Raw genomic sequence first — 6,028 nt, forward strand, 5'->3', positions numbered from 1 at the left:
GGACTAGACTGTAGGGGCAAGGGTAGAATCAGGAAGGCCTGAGAGGAGGCTTTTGCAATCTTCCAGGTGAGAGAGGATGGTAGCTGGTCTGGGCTGGTGACACTTGAGAAGCTTTCACCAGTGGAGCCAACAGGAGTAGTTGGCAGATTGGAGGCAGGTTGTGAGAAAGAGGAGAGCCAAGTCTCTGTGGGACTTGTCCTCAGCTCAGACTGGGCTAGCTGTGTGTGGTGCTGGTTTGTGGGTGGTGGGGGGAGAGCAGAAGTTCGGATGTGGACTAGTCAAGCTCGAGATGACTGTTAGACAGCGTGGCAGGCAGAATCACGGCCCCTGAAGGGGTCCACACCCTAATCTCCAGAACCTGTGAATATGTGACTTGCATGGCAAAGTGGATTAAAGGTTGCAGTTGGAAATAAATTTACTATTCAGCAGACTTTCAAATTGGAAGATTATCCTGGAGACTTGGATGATCCTTATGTCATCGTAAGGTTCCTTAAAAGGAAAAGAAGGAGGTGGAGTGAGTTCCATGTGAGGGCTCAACTGGCCACTGCTGCTTCAGAGATGGAAGAAGGGACCACACGCCGAGCCAAACAGGAAGCACCTAGAAACTGGAAAAGGTAAGCACGAGGATTCTCCTCTAGAGCCTTCAGAGGAACATAAGCCTGCCAACACTTTGATTTTAGCCCAGTGAGACACATTTTGGACTTCTGACCACCACAATAATAAGAATAAATCTGTGCTGTTTTAAGCCATGAAGTTTGTGGTAATTTGTTATAGCAGCAATTGTAAATTAATACCGACATCCAAGTAGTTGCCTAGAGTTGTTGGATAAATAAATAAGTAATATAAACTAACAATGGGTGAGAAACTGGGGGAGAAACACGCAGAGAGAGAGAGAGAGAGGGCTGGAGATGGGCCCTGGCACTTACAGGCCCTCCTTCAAGAACTAACCCGTTATTCTTCCCCTATTATGTGAGTAATAAATCCTTTTTCTGCTTAATCTAGTTTGAATCAGTTTTTCTTTTTTTTTTTTAATTTTTTTTAATCCTTATTTATTTTTGACAGAGAGAGAGACAGAGCATGAGCAGGGGAGGGGCAGAGAGAGAGAGAGAGATGGAGACACAGAATCCGAAGCAGGCTCCGGGCTCCGAGCTGTCAGCACAGAGCCCGACGCGGGGCTCGAACCCACAGACCGAGAGATCATGACCTGAGCCGAAGTCGGACACTCAACCGACTGAGCCACCCAGGCGCCCCATGAATCAGTTTTTCTTAACTAGCCACTAAATTAGTCCTGACTCCCACATAGGTTTGTGCTGAGGTTTGAATGGGACGCCATCCATAAGGTGCTTGGCTGATACTCAGAGCTATCCAAACACTCTGGGTTATCAGAAGTCTGGTCTCAAATGTTAAGAACTACACCTTCTTCTCTGATTTAAGTTCCATCTCTTCCTTCTATTTTCCTTTTCACTGGTCAGACTGAAGGCCTGGGGACTCAAGAGTGGGGAGAGGCTATAGTCTGGTCTTTGGTTCCTTCTCTCCCTGACCTTGTAAGACAGTGAGCTGTAGCCAGCTCTCTGAGACACCCCCGTCTGCTCCCTCTTCTAGGGTCAAGAAAGAGGAGGAGAAGGAAGAGTACAAAAGTTTCTGCTCACTGGCTGTTTTTGGTCCCCTTGATCTTTTGATCATCACTGCTCCTCTGGTCAACACTGCTGGGGTTTTGATAGCCTCTGTGTGGAAGATGCTGGAACGCTTCTCACATGGGCACATTTTGGGGTCCTGGAGGAGGGGAGGGATGAAGCTCCTGAACTCTGAACTCAGATGATGGCTCAAAATTCCAAAGATCTCTTCTTCCTTGCCTTCTTATCTTCTGCTTTGTGCAGCCTGGAAGGTGTGAGATAGGCTTGGGATGGCTTTGTGGTACTGATTGTGTCCTTCTTAGCAATGCCTCAAGGGCAGTTTAACCTTGGACATCTGAGGACCCCAGTCAGTTGGCCATATGTCACTGACTTCCTGGACCTCAAGCTCTGAGACCGAAACCTTCCCACTTCATGTCTGTGCCAAGAGGCATGAAACGGATGCCAGTGTGCATTGTTGAATGAACAAACGAGGGTCTTTAGTGGTCTGGCAATGGAGAGAAATCAAGGGAAAACGGGTTTGGATAGATCCAAGGAAATGGGACTCATAAGTAACCATCATGTGCCCGGGATGCTGACAAAGGATGGAAAAGTAAGTTCTAACAACCCACAACAGAAAGCAGGATGGGAGAGAAACAACAGCTCATTCTTATAGCCCCACCAGATCCGCAGATATTTCAGAAAACATTACATGGCATGGATTATTTCCCTTAATTCTTGCAACCTCCCTCTGGGGGCAGATACTACTCTCCCATTGTGCCGCGTGAAAATGGGCTCCAGAAGCAAAGTGTCTGTGCAAGGTCACAGATGGAGGCTCGGGTGTTCAAATTCACAGCTGCCCCTAGACCTTCGATGGCTCCAGGATGCTGCAATCAGCAAGAATCAACGAAGTGCCTTTACTTACAAAGGAGACTCGTCCTGGCAGCTCTCCTCAGCCCTTCTAGGAAGCCAGACGGGGCCAGGGCAGCTGTGTCAGAACATATCTGTGCCTCAAGGTTTGAAGATCTGGGAGTCCTCTGACCTCAAACCTTCAGAGCCTCTGAAAGGACGTAAAGAGACAGTTACCAGCTTCCCCAGCAGAGAGAAGATATTTCTTGGGAGCTCTTTTTCCTGTTTCCTTTTTCATCTTACATCCCAGCCAGCTGCCTCCTAGCCCCCACCACTACCACTCGGTTTTTTCTCGGAAGATGGTCTTAAGAATGGCAGCATGGTTATTGAAGCAAAGTGATAGGTCCAGGGGAGTCACTGTTAGTCTCTCTGCTTTGGTGTATGTTTGAAGATTTGCATGGGCTGAGGTGCCATAGCAAGGTGGATTTATGACCTGTGACAGAGGACAGCATGGGTGTCTCACTCTCATGCAGTGGGAGAGATAGTATTTCTGATGCCTGTTTGGGTCTGGAATCAGAAACTATAGCCTGCCTATTGTTTTGCAAAGTTTTATTAGAATGCGGCCAACTCTTTTATTCTATGTTCCTATGGGTTCAAAATAATGGGCTTCAGAGGCAATTGAGTAGTTGTGACAGAGACCAAATGGCCCATAAATCCTAAGATATTTACTATCTACTCCTTTATTATTTTTTTTCTAATTTCTTTCCTAATGTTTATTTATTTTTGAGAGAGACAGACAGAGTGTGAGTGAGGGAGGGGCAGAGAGAGGGAGACACAGAATTGGAAGCAGGCTCCAGGCTCTGAGCTGTCAGCACGGAGCCGGACACGGGGCTCAAACCCACGAACCACAAGATCATGACCTATGCCAATGTCGGCCACTTGACCTGCTGAGCCACCCAGGTGCCCCAGTACTATCTGCTCCTTTAGAAGAATGTTTGCCAATTCCTGGTTTAGATCAGTGTTGATGGTGATGATGATGAAGAAGTAGGTGGAGGAGAAAGAGAAGGAGGAGGAGAAGTAGGAGGAGAAGAAGAAGAAGAAGAAGAAGAAGAAGAAGAAGAAGAAGGAAGAAGGAGAAGAAGAAGAAGAAGAAGAAGAAGAAGAAGAAGAAGAAGAAGAAGAAGAAGAAGAAGAAGAAGAAGAAGAAGAAGAGAAAGAGAAGAAGAAGAGAAGAAGAAGAAGAAGAAGAAGAAGAAGAAGAAGAAGAAGAAGAAGAAGAAGAAGAAGAAGAAGAAGAAGAAGAAGAAGAAGAAGAAAGAAGAAAAGAAGAAGAAGAAGAAGAAGAAGAAGAAGAAGAAGAAGAAGAAAGGAGAAGAAGAAGAAGAAGAAGAAGAAGAAGAAGAAGAAGAAGAAAGAAGGAGAAGGAAGAAGAAGAAGAAGAAGAAGAAGAAGAAGAAGAAGAAGAAGAAGAAAGAAGGAGGAGAAGGAGGAGAAGGTGAAGAAGAAGAAGAAGAAGAAGAAGAAGAAGAAGAAGAAGAAGAAGAAAGAAGAAGAAGGAGAAGAAGGAGGAGAAGGAGGAGGAGAAAAAGAAGGAGGAGGAAGAGGAGAAAGGGAAGATGATGAATATGATGGTGATGATGAGGTAACGGACTTTCTTCAAGGCAGACCAAACAATATGTGAGAGCTCTCTTGGACCAGATGTAGTCCCAGCAGCAGAGAAAGCCAGCAGGGAGTAGCCTAACATTCTGCTGACCAGGAAGAGGCAGCCAGCACTGAATGGAGAGATGGTCCAGAAACGAAGGCCTAAAGAGATGGGCAGTCAGCCGAAAGAGAGACATCACCATTATGGGAGTCACAGCCAGGGGAGTTCTAGCATGGGAGTCTCCTGAGAACCACAGAGGCACTCTCATAGAAAAAGTAGGCTTGAACCCCTGACTCAGCCGGAGGATGCAAAGCCATTCATCCTGTAGAAACAATCGCTTCCTCTTTCCTCTCTCTGCTTCCACCCCTGCTGGGATATGAAAAGAGCGGCTGGTGAGCGGCATGGGTGGGCAGCCATCGTTAGTTCCAGAACTGAGCTCGCAGCTGGGGACTTACATGGCTTAAGTCTGTCTCTGATAGCCCAGAGAGGCACAGGGACTGCCCCGCTAATGCAGGAGACAAAAATAAAGTTGCTTTTGGACCACCTCCCAGGCGTCATTCTTGGTCAGGGTAGCAGTTACAACAGTAGCAGCCAATCAGTAACAATGATGTCTTACCGACACCCACACACTCTTCCCCACCTTCTGGACCCCTGGCCCCTTTGATGACAAAGTCCACGACCTGCAAGACGACTGTCCTCTGACCCCACCTGTCTCAGTCTTCCCGTGGCCCATGTGGCCTGTGTGCTGAGCTCCAGTCCTGCAAATGCTGAGCACTTGTTGGTCTCCCAGGACCAGGTCCTTTCTCTGGTGAATGCTTCCCTCTCCTTCCCCGGTGGCCTCCCCTTGAAGTCTCCCTGAGCACCCAGTAAAAGGTCACCACCTCCCTGTCTCGCTGGTGCTCCTCCACGGCTCTTATCACCATCCAATAATGTCATCGTTGTGCAATGCTTGCCACCGGTCTGCCATTGGTGCCTGCCATCGGTCTGCCTCTGCCTCTGCCCTCCTCCCACTGAGCTCCCAGCACTTGGCTCAGGGCCCGGCCCGCAGCTATGCTCTCTGCACGCAACCTCCTCTTTTCACAGTACAGGTGCACATTTTTTAAAGATGCAGGCCAAATAAAACCTGTGTCCAAACTGGATTCATTGCATAGCTGCCTGTCTTGGATGTTCCAGGAAGCTTTCTGAAATCCTAAAGAGGGGGCAAGGGCCCATGGTGTCCAGAGCTCAAGAGGTCACAGAGAAAGGTCCAGGTGAGAAGACAAGGCGGCAGGTGGAAAGCAATGGAGTTGCTGGAGGAAGGGGGCAGGCTCCAGGTCCGGGGCTCTTTCTGGAACGGCCCCTGTCTCAACACCCTCCGGCCAATGACGCTGTCTCTGCCGTCACCAAGGGCAACGGCCTGCCGGCCTCTGCTCCAACTCCGGCTCCGAAAGAATTCTGCCTGCGAATACAGAATATTAGCACACTGGCTTTGTGATGCATGACAAGTGCCCAAAATAGCATCCGTGCCCCCTCCCTTCCTCCCTGGAAAGCCCTAAGGTTCCGCTTCATTATTTTGGTGACACTGTCCACAGTCTGCCCTTTCTACTCCCTTCCTCCATCCTGCACCCCTGGCTAACTCTCAGTGGGAAAGCTGTGAACTCAATTCTTAATTAAGTTCCCTTGCCGCCAAAAATAACTAGACACACACACGCGCACACACGCACACACACACAAAGAGGCTACCTGGTCTTTTTCCCTGTGCATCTGACGAAGCTGGATTGGAAGACAGAATCGGGGCAGAGGGTCCCAGGACCACACGTCATTCTGTCCACTTTCCACCATCCCTCATTTCAATGTCACCGCATTTCAAGGCCAGCCAACGATAGAGCTTGCGACAGTGACCGGCTACTCGGGTTCCTACCGATCTCTGCTGCTTTCCTGCTTGGTG

At 48.6% G+C, this 6,028-nt stretch overlaps 1 long non-coding RNA gene across 1 annotated transcript; it reads right to left on the reverse strand.

The window, feature by feature from the left end:
- Positions 1-1,102: 1,102 nt before the first annotated feature.
- LOC132681030 (uncharacterized) lies at positions 1,103-5,584 on the reverse strand. Its single transcript, XR_009610821.3, has 3 exons — positions 4,983-5,584; positions 2,536-2,670; positions 1,103-1,878 (listed from the first exon to the last, which is right to left on the reverse strand). It is a non-coding gene; the product is annotated as an uncharacterized LOC132681030 (long non-coding RNA).
- Between the last annotated feature and the right edge of the window lie 444 nt (positions 5,585-6,028).

Source organism: Panthera onca, chromosome A1 (assembly GCF_046562875.1).
Source record: "Panthera onca isolate mPanOnc1 chromosome A1, mPanOnc1 haplotype 2, whole genome shotgun sequence".
Lineage (NCBI taxonomy): Eukaryota > Metazoa > Chordata > Mammalia > Carnivora > Felidae > Panthera > Panthera onca.